The sequence below is a fragment of the Myotis nattereri genome (genome assembly GCF_964212035.1).
Source record: "Myotis nattereri genome assembly, chromosome: 3".
Lineage (NCBI taxonomy): Eukaryota > Metazoa > Chordata > Mammalia > Chiroptera > Vespertilionidae > Myotis > Myotis nattereri.
In genome coordinates, this window is record NC_138077.1 from 60,604 (window position 1) to 71,489 (window position 10,886).

Genomic DNA, 10,886 nt, shown 5'->3' on the forward strand with positions numbered 1-10,886 from the left:
TTAGACCCCCTGACCGCGCCCCTCAGTCCCCCCACCGCTCCCCTCAGACCCCCCACCGCGCCCCTCAGTCCCCCCTGACCGCGCCCCTCAGACCCCTCTGACCACGCCTCTTAGACCCCCTGACCACGCCCCTTAGACCCCCTGACCACGCCCCTTAGACCCCCTGACCGCGCCCCTCAGTCCCCCCACCGCGCTCCTCAGACCCCCCCGACCGCTCCCCTCAGTCCCCCCCCCTGACCGCGCCCCTCAGACCCCCCCTGACCGCGCCCCTCAGACCCCCCCTGGCCGCGCCCCAGACACCCCAGACCGCGCCCCTCAGACCCGCCACCGCGCCCCTCAGTCCCCCCAGACCGCGCCCCTCAGACGCCCCCCCACCGAGCCCCTCAGTCCCCTCTGACCGCGCCCCTCAGTCCCCGGACCGCGCCCCTCAGACCCCCCTGACCGCGCCCCTCAGTCCCCCCTGAGACGCCCTAGCAGCGGCGGGAAGGAGGCGCCCCCTGGTGGGTCTTAATGGCCGCGGCCCCGGCCCCTGGTCCCGGTCCCGGTCTATCCGGGGGTGGGGTCGCCCTGCCCGGCGGGCGCGGGTCCCCTCAGCGCTTCCTCCTCCCACAGGCACTGCGGCCTCGGGCTGGGGCTCGGGTGGCGGCACCATGAACCCCGACAGGGACCCGCAGGAGCGCCCCGAGGAAGAGGCGGGGAGAGCGGGGCGCAGGCCCAAGGTGAGGGGGTCCCCGGGGAGTGGGGACAGGGTGGAGGCGGGGCGCCCCCCCTCGGGCCGGGGCGGACGGACGGACAGACGGACGGTCTCTCCCCCAGCCCAGGGCCGCCTGCAGGGACGTGTCCGTCTACTTCTCCCGGGAGGAGTGGGCGCAGATGGGCGCCTGGGAGCGAGCGCGGCACCGCAACGTGAAGAGCAACTACGAGGCGCTGCTCAGCATCGGTGACCGGGAGGGGGCGCCGCGGGGGCCGGGGGTGGGGGGCGGGGGCTCCGTCCAGGGCCCCGGGCTCCGCCCCGCCCGGCGCTGGCTCTGCTGTTCGTCCCTCAGCTCTTCGCCCGCAGGACAGACTCTTTCTTTCTCTCCTTCCAGGTCTCAGGGCCCCTCGACCCGCCTTCATGTGTCGCCGCGGGAGGACGGCCAGGCCCCGGGCGGAGGACTCCGAGGACTCGGATGACGAGTGGACCCCGAGGCGGCGAGGTGCGGGCGGAGGGCGCGCAGCTGCCTGACCCCGACCCGGTGTCGGTCGGGCGGCCTCTCGGGAGTTACCGGGGAGGAGCAAGAGGCAGAGCAGTTACACACCAGGGGCTGTTCACATAAACCCCTTTTTATGAATAATTTATTTTACAGAGAGAGAGAGAGAGAGAGAGAGAGAGAGAGAGAGAGAGAGAGAAACCTCCATCACTGCCTCCTGCCGGCCCGCCACCTCACGGTTCATAGGTCGAGGCTCAACCACTGGGCCACACTGGCCAGGGTCATAAAACCTCTTTCAATGTGTAACAATAATTATATACAGATTTAGTGTTGACACTATCACAGAGGTCCCCCATTTCTCCCCCTTTGCTCACCTTCACCCAGACCCACCCCCCAAATCTACAATAATGAAACCATAATATGCAAATCCAGGGTGGACCAGCTGAAGGACCCACCAGATGACCAGGCTATGACACCCACTGGCGCCAGGCCAGCCAAGGCCTGTGAAACGCAATTGGTCCGGCCCCACCATCCCCCATGATGCCCTGGAGAGGGAGGCCCAGGCCACTAGCCTCTGGGTGATCAATGGGGGCTCCCCGTCACCCCAAAGAGGGTGGGATGGATTGCAGGGCTCCCAGACTCCCCGAGGGCACAGAGGGCACAGGCCCGGGTGAGGGATTCCCCCACCCCCCACCCCCTGCCTGCAGTGCATAAATTTATAAATTTCGTGCACTGGGGCTCTAATATTAATATATCCCTCTACCTCCCACCTCTACTTCCCCCCTAGGTGTGCATCTCCTAAACTAAGGGACCCAGGAGACTTGCACCAGGGAGCACGGGCAGCGGCAGCTCACTCAGGCTCACACCCTGAACCTGGCTCCAAGGCCCCTTTTCTATGACTTTCCAATGAGCCAAAGCCGCCCGCCTAGGCTGAACTCTTTCCTTTACCCTTTCTAGAGCAACACAGCAGCCCAGCCTAAGCTCTCTCCTGCTGCTGCTTCTATCCTTGTTTCACTGTCCCTAGTTTTAATAAACATTCTCTCAAAATAAAAATAAATAAATAGCCATGGCTAGGAGGCTCAGTTGGTTGGAGCATCCTCCCATACACCAAAAAGGTTTCGTGATCCATCCCCAGTCGGGGTGTGTATGGGATACAACTGATCGATGTTTCTCTCTCACATCCATGTTTCCCTCTCTTTCTCTTCCTCTCTCTCTAAAATCAATAAACATATATCCTCAGGTGAGGATTAAAAAATAATAATCGAGGGCGATAAATGGTGATGGAAAAAACAAAATAAAGAATAATAATATAATTATATAGTTATAGAACATTAACAAGCAAGTATACAAAAATATAAAAGTGAGTAAAAAATAACTAATTCAGAAGAGTTGTCATCACATAGAAGGAGGAAGGTCTGACAGGTGAGCAGTGCTCTAAGACCTGCATGGGGACATATGGGAAAATTATTACTCATGGTAGTTAGGGGGTTGGGTTGTGGGCCAGGGTAGGAAGTAGTTCATCGTTGTATCAGGTTCCATGTCAGCCATGGCATCATCTGCCAGGTTTCATGAAAGTCTGATTGGTAGGGTCTGTAGTTCCATGGGTCTGAGGTTGAAACATAGCTGAAGTCACGACGTTATCTCCAACTTCCCCAAAACTCTGTTTCTGGGGTGAATAGACCTGGGTCTTTGTTCCTAAGATTGTGTGATGCTGATCAGAATCTAGTGATTAGGGAAGGTGGGCACAGTCCAAATGTACAAAGGAGGAAGGATAAGAAAGAAAGGAGGCAAGGTGGTCCTGGTGCCTTGTTCAAGGTGGACTGGACAAGGCCAATGTGAAGACAGAGAGAAGAAAGGGCCGGGTTACAGAGTAGAGTTTCTTTGCAGTTACATGACTGTCATTATATTTGTGTCATGAAAGGCCAATTTTTTATTTTTTGCTTTTTAGGGCAATTTTATTTTTTAAATCCTCACCCAAGGATATTCATTGAATTTAGAGAGAGGAAGGGAGGGAGACAGAAGGGAGACAGAAGCATCAATGTGAGAGAGGAACATTTATCCGTTGCCTCCCGTGTACGCCCCAATAAGGATCAAACCTGAAACCTTGTGGTGTACAAGAGGATACTCCAACCAACTGAGCCGCCCAGCCAGGCTAGGCCAACTTAAATATATATATTGAACAGAGGATGAAGTACAGATGGGGTTTTGTCTATTTTTAAACATTTAAGGAAATTAGCTGATGCTCCCAATAAAATCATAAGCCTAATGAAACCTCAGAAAACATTTTCCAATCATCCTTCATCTGTCCTTGGATTACTCTCTGCTTCAGAATTCTGAAAGATAAGAATCTCCAGATTTTGAAACAATTACCAACCAAAACTGATTTCTCACCCGGCAGGCATGGCTCAGAGATTGAGCGTCGACCTATGAACCAGGAGGTCACAGTTCGATTCCCAGTCAGGGCACATGCCTAGGTTGTGGGGTCGATCCCTGGTGTGGGGTGTTCAAGAGGCAGCTAATCCATGATTCTCTATCATCATTGATGTTTCTATCTCCCTCGCCCTCTCCCTTCCTCTCTGAAATTATTTATATTATTGATTTCTCACCATCTTTTAGCTAAACCTTCTTGGGTGGCCTTCAGAGTGGAACAGAATAAACATCAGAAGGTGAGTATTTCCCAAATCCTGTGGAAAAGAAAATCTTCCTCCTGGATGCAAATGCAGGGAAGAGGAGGAAAAATCAGAGTGCACCCTAGGAACTGCCACCTTCCTTTCCTGACCTCTTCAACAAAATGCCCAATATCATCTTAGTCGTTAATAACATCAGCAACAATAGTAGCTACCACAGGTTTTATCTTCACAATGCTTCAGACTCTAAGAATTCTACGTGAATAAACTCACTTAAACCTTACCACAACCCTATGAGGTAGGTACTATAACTATCACCATTTCTGAAGAGGAAACTGAGGTTTCAGACATATACAAGTGTTTGATTGTATGTCTGAAATCACAGTATCGGTGGGCGTGCAATCTAATCCATAGCTTCATCTCTAAACCACTTACAAGCTCATTAAAATTTCCATAGTTTTATGCACTTTCCACTGTCTCATCCATACATGATTACATCTTTCACTGACTGATGATTCCAAACGCAGTTCTTCTCTGCTATGCTGCAGTGAGAAATGCACTAAGACTTCCGACTTGCAGAAGCTCACTGATATATAGGCAGTTTGCACGGTGCATGGTTCTAGTCTTCGATTCAAAACCCACATTGGCCATTTCTTTTTCCTCTAATATTCATACTTCCCAGGTATTTCCAAGAGTTGTTGAAGTGTTCATTAAAGTCATGTATATCATAAACCCTACATAATTAAATAAATGTATGTTACCTTTTAATATGTGACTTTCACACTGAAGGCAAAGTCCAGGGCGCCATTAAGTAATGAGTCCAGTTTGAAGGAATTGTCAGGAACAGCAAATTTGTTGACCACAAGTGGCTCAGAGCAGACCCAGAAACCAGTGCCCCCTCCTGGAGAAGCAAGTACCTCCGGACAGCACCCTAGATCAAAATTGGGTAAGTTCAATAATTTGGAGATTTCAGTTCCACTAATTCCTCTAGAAAGGCTGGTCAGTATAGCCTAGGTATGTGGGGTGGACTTTCAACAGGCCTGGATTTGAAACTGGAGTTAGCACTGAAGCTTTGAGCTAATCTTACAAACTCTCTGAGCTCCTGAATGCTAATGTATACAGTGAACATAAGGAAACATGGGACACATATAGTTTGAAAGCATTAAATTAAATCTCAAACAATTGACACATGCAAGTTGTCCAATAAATCCATCTGTGATAATAGCAACCATATTCTCTTGGTGTTGTGTGCCCAGGTCTTTACTCAGTGCCTAACACATAATGTGCCCTCAATACATACTTTATGAATGACCAAAGCTTGGAAGGTTGAACCTGATAATGGGATCATCTAGAAACTAAATTTGAATCAGCTATCGGTAGTCAGTGTGGCGTACTAGTCTTTTAGTTAATGGAGGAAAATACCAGATACTATAAAGAACAGGTGATCATTTGATGGGAAGACATTGTGTGTTTTCTGACAAGACAGGGACTCATGTTCCAGACCCCCTTCGTTCACCAGCTCTTCTCTCATGTAGACCTCAGGAGAAAGGAGATCGAAGTGAAGATGTATAGCCTACGAGAGAGAAAGGGCCATGTCTACCAAGAGATCAGCGAGCCCCAGGACGATGACTACCTCTGTAAGCTCACCCTCACCAAGGAGCATGTTATGTCCTTGATGCAATAATTTCACCTGGTCTATGGGTGCCCAAATCATTCCCTTCCTCTCGTGACCGGGAATATAGGATTGAGGCTCACTGATGTGAGCTCTTTCTGAAGCTCTTCATGTGCAGGAACATGCACTGCACCCTGACTAATCCCTGTTGCTCTTGCCTCCAGACTGTGAGAAGTGTCAGAACTTCTTCATTGACAGCTGTGCTGTGCATGGGCCTCCTACGTTTGTAAAAGACAGTGCCGTGGACAAGGGGCATGCCAACCGCTCAGCCCTCACTCTGCCCGCTGGGTTGAGAATCGGACCATCAGGCATCCCTGAGGCTGGGCTTGGAGTGTGGAATGAGGAATGTGATCTGCCGGTGGGCCTGCACTTTGGCCCTTATGAGGGTCAGATCACAGAAGATGAAGCCACAGCCAACAGTGGCTACTCCTGGCTGGTGAGAAGTTTACCTCTTCCCTGTCCTCTGGCTTCCCAGGCCCTCCTGTGGCTTGGGGGGCCTCCACCTTCTACATGCTGGGACATGGATGGGGACCATATGGTTAGTTAGCTCTGTGTACTGAGCGGACTTTGCATGAACATGGAGCTCCTCTCTAAGGATCAGAGGGTAAATGGGAGCAAAGTGGTACAGACTCCTCCCTTGTGGGGCTCCTGCTTAGTGGACAAATTGACTCCGACGTGTAGATGATGAGTAAGAAAAATATCCTGTGATCACCATTGGCAGTTGAATCACCATGCAGACTGAAAGAGATTTGATGACAATAGAGTAAAGTAATTTTCCTATTATGCACACACACACACACACACACACACACACACACACACGGCCTTTAACCTCTTTTCCTGAAATGCAGATCACCAAAGGGAGAAACTGCTATGAGTATGTGGACGGAAAGGATACATCTCAGGCCAACTGGATGAGGTAAGGTCACTAGGCTTCTAGGTGCCAGAGGGGACACTCATGCCTCACAACCCACATGTCTGTCCTTCCCATCATGCCTCCCTAATGGTCTCCCTCAGTCCTCTGTTCCCCTTTTTTCTCCATACAGTGATCTTGAACATCAAGAGACATTTAGGAAAAGAGGTGGTAAAAGTACAGCATATGTCCTCAAAATACAGGTCTCCATTTTGGGCACTGACTGGGAAAACCTTGCGGACCCTGGATTGCTCTGTGATTTATCTAACGGACATTAGTTAAACACCTACTATGTTCAAGTTAGAGGAAGGAATTCATTACTTACACAGATCACACAATCCATGACCCTAGGGAGGACTTACTGCAGATGGACATGAAAAATTTTATTTCATTAATATTTAACTATAGTTTTCCTATTTTTCAATAAGTTCCCAGTGCCCAGATAGCCTTAATCCAAGGATAGTCTAAACCTGTGAGGGCAGCACATCATCCCAGCCTCAGTTCTAACTACAACTGGGTGTTGGAGCCGGCGGAGTAATAGTGCTCATGGCCCTTTCCTGAGGGCTCTCTTGTATCAGGGGACACAGATTATGAATAAACTACTATTGTTCTGTGTTATTTTTCTAACACAGAGAGACCTCCACATTTCTGTGGGAACCTGGGGGAGGCAACTGAATGATGCCTTCAATAAAGTGTGGGGAGACTCGAGAAAGGCCTCTGAAGAGAAGGTAGACTTGGGCTGAGTGTTGAATGATGTGAGCTGATCGGAAGCAGAGTGCTAGATCAAGCACCGAGTTCTGTGGTGTGACACAGAACCTGACGTAGAGCTTAGAGAAGCTAGAGGACACCAGGTTTGGTGGGGAAGTCTGGAATGAGGCTTTGGAAATGGCATTAAGCAGGATGAGCACTGTGAGCAGGACTTAGAGACAGGAATTCTCCTGACCTTGTGACAGAGGCTCGGACATTGAACAGAAGTTTCCCCAGGAGCATGGGGGTGGGTGCCATCAGTGCTGAGGGCCTTACGCGTCAGTGAGGAGCTGGACACGATATGACAGGTAGTGGAAATTCATCGCCTGTGGTTTTCTTTCCTTTCATCTGCCTCAACGCCAGGTATGTGAACTGCGCCCGGGATGACGAAGAGCAGAACCTGGTGGCCTTTCAATATCGCAGGCAGATTTTCTACCGAACCTGCCGGGTCGTGAGGACGGGCTGTGAGCTGCTGGTCTGGTATGGAGAAGAGTATGGCCAAGAGCTGGGCATCAAGTGGGGCAGCAAGTGGAAGACAGAGCTTGTGGCCAGGAGAGGTGGGCACCACTCTTCTTCAACATGGAAAGAAAGAATTCTTAGAAGTTTTCATGCTCCAACTCTCAAGTAGAGTAAAATCCACTCTAGAGTCAGCAAAGCTTCAAATCAGATGCTTCAGAAATGGATGGCTCATCACATAGGTCTTTGATTCTTAGGAACAATTTTAATATTTTTATTTTTGTTCTAATTTTTAAAAATATGCTTTTATTGGTTTTAGAGACAGAGACAAACGGAGAGGGAGAGAAATATCAATCTGCTGCCTCCTGCATGCCCCCTACTGGGGATCAAGTCCACCACCCAGACATGCGCCCTGACCAGGAATCAAACTGGCTACCTCTGGGTGAACGGGACAATGCTCAACCAACTGAGCCACACTGGCCAGGGCCAATTTGTGTTCCATTTTTAAAAATACTTCATGCACAAAATGCACAGCCTCATATAGTTCTGAAAGGGTTAGAGGCAAAAAAATAAGTTTTTAGGCACTTACCATCTCTCTCACCTAGGTGGTTGTTTGTGGGGTTTTTTTTTTTTAAACACTTTTAGCTGTTTCTTCTTCACTTACTGCATATTTCTAAATGAAATGTGTGTGTTAACATGCATTCATTCATTATTTCAGTGACTTGTCATGTGAATTCCTACTCGGTGCCACACAGGGCTCTGGGAGCTGGAAATACAGATTAACACGATGTCAGAATCACTGCTCCTGAGCAGCTGGCTGGTGAAGGAGGGAAGCCCCGGCAGACACATGTGCATGTGCTTAATATTACACAGTGGTTAGCGCTTCGGAGAAAACGGGCCCAGGACAAGTGCCTAGGGATCAGTGTGAGGGTAGGGTGTATGTGTCGGATTCCAAAGGTCAGGGAAGGGCTTTCTCAGGAGACAACATTTACAAAAGCTGTGGCACAGGGTCCCAGGCAGAGGGAGCGGCTGGTGCAGGGAAGGAAAGAGGTGGGGTGTTGAGCTGGCTGAGGGCTACTCCCGTCTCAGTCTCGGTACAGAGGGTAAGACCGGAGGTTGGACAGATGCCTAGCAGCCTGGAAATACAGCGCCTATGATCCAAGCTGAGATACTGGGGACTTCCTTGAGTGAGACGGGACAATTGGGCAGTTTTCAGCTGCAGAGTGGCATGTTCTAAAATTATGCTTTGTTAATTTTTTTGGAAAATAAACTTCAGTGGGGAATCCCCTCCGAGATTATTTCAACTCCAAGTGAGAGAGGAAGGCGGACTGGCTGGGGAGGGACGGGAGTCAGGAGTGTAAGAAGCAGGGTTGGGGAAATATTTTTGTTGTTGTTGTTAATCCTCACCCGAGGATATTTTTCCAATGATTTTTTTTTTTGAGAGAGAGAGTAGAAGGGAGGGGGAGAGACAGAGAGAGAGAGAAACATCAATAGCTTGCCTCCCACACACACCCCAACCAGGGCTGGGGATTGGGCTTGCAACCAAGGTACATGCCCTTGACTAGAATTGAACCCAGGACCCTGGAGTCCCCAAGTCGACGCTCTATCTACTGAGCCAAACTGGCTAGAGCATGGTTGGGGAGATATTTTGAAACAGGACTTCCTATTGTATTTGAAATAGGCTAACACTGAAAGAAATCAAGTAGGAATACTGTGAGAGGAAAGACATATTTCCGTTTTATGATTTGTGGAAAAATGAGAGAGAAGCAATTGCTAGTTGGGGCCTATGGTTTCTCTATTTTTAAATGTTTTTAGTGATTTGAGAGAGAGAGGAAGGGAAACGAAGAGAGAGATAGAAATATCAACATGGATCAGTTGCCTCCTGCTGGAATAGAGCACAAAACCTGGGCATGTGCCCTGACCAGGAATCAAACTGGTGACGTCCTGGTTCATGGGTTGATGCTCAACCACTGAGCTACCTGGCCAGGCCTGTGGTTTTTCTCTTTAACATGACTTAGAAGATACATGTATATGGAAAGGTCACAATAGTCCCACCCATATAAGGAGTGAAATGGCTTCTATGGTCCTTGATCTGTAAGACCTTTTTTCTTTTCAATCCTCACCCAAGGATATTTTTCCATTGATTTTGAGAGAGAATGGAAGAGGGAGGGAAAGACAGCGGGAAATATCGATGTGAGAGAAACACATCGACTGGCTGCCTCCTGCACACGCCCTGACCAGGGCCCAGGCCGGGGAGAAGCCTGCAACCAAGGCACATGCCCTTGCTGGGAATCGAACCCAGGACCTTTCAGTCCACAGGCTTGGGCTCTATCCACTGATCCACACTGGCCAGGGCTGTGGAAAAGACTTTTGATATGGGGTCTCTGGATTTCTGAAGATGATGTAGTGCAGACAAAGAAAAAGAAAAGTAGACTGTGAAGGAACACTTTGTGGGAGGCAGACCTTCCACTGTCAACACAGTAAGAATGATTCCGGGACGGGTCTTACCAGGAGACAGAGCGTACGGCACAGGCAGCCTTGCCCACACCTGCCCTGACCAAAACTTTCTCCTTCAGCAGAACCAAAGCCAGAGATCCACCCATGTCCCTCCTGCTCTGTGGCCTTCTCCAGTCAGACATTCCTCAGCCAACATGTGAAACGCAATCACCCCTCTGAGATTCTGCCAGGAGCATCTGCAGGAAAACACCTCCAGTCGGAGGAACCTGGCCCAGAGCGTCAGAATCAGCAGCAGCAGCAACATCCTGGTCCACATGGCTGGAATGACAAAGCTGAAGGTCAAGAGGTCAAAGGAACGTCCAAACCTTTTCTTAAAAGGATCAGGCACAGGGGAACTTCAAGGGCCTCTTTCAAGCCTCCCAACGGACAAACAGGGAGCTCCAGTGAGCATGAGAGAATAATGGAGGAAGAGCCCAGCACAGGCCAGAATGTTAATCCAAAGAACACAAGCAAATTATCTGTGGGAGTAAGAATGTCAAAAATTGTAACAATCAAGCCTGGAGGGTGTGTGCAAGGCTTCAGTGATGGCTCACATATCAACACACACCAGAGGACACACTCAGGGGAGAATCCCTATGTGTGCAGGGAGTGTGGGCGAGGCTTTAGAAATAGGTCGACTCTTAACAGACACCAGAGAACACACTCAGGGGAGAAGCCCTATGTGTGCAGAGAGTGTGGGCGAGGCTTTACAGATAAGTCCAATCTCATCAGACACCAGAGGACACACTCAGGGGAGCAGCCCTATGTGTGCAGGGAGTGTGGGC

General features: G+C 49.8%; 1 pseudogene across 1 annotated transcript; it reads left to right on the plus strand.

Moving 5' to 3' along the window:
- The first annotated feature begins 650 nt into the window (after positions 1–650).
- Positions 651–10,262, plus strand: LOC308516959 (histone-lysine N-methyltransferase PRDM7-like; annotated as a pseudogene). The gene is made up of 10 exons: positions 651–719; positions 817–940; positions 1,089–1,196; positions 1,680–1,768; positions 4,607–4,763; positions 5,353–5,454; positions 5,654–5,925; positions 6,341–6,408; positions 7,513–7,706; positions 10,185–10,262. The product of its transcript is annotated as a histone-lysine N-methyltransferase PRDM7-like (transcript).
- The last annotated feature ends 624 nt before the right edge of the window (positions 10,263–10,886 follow it).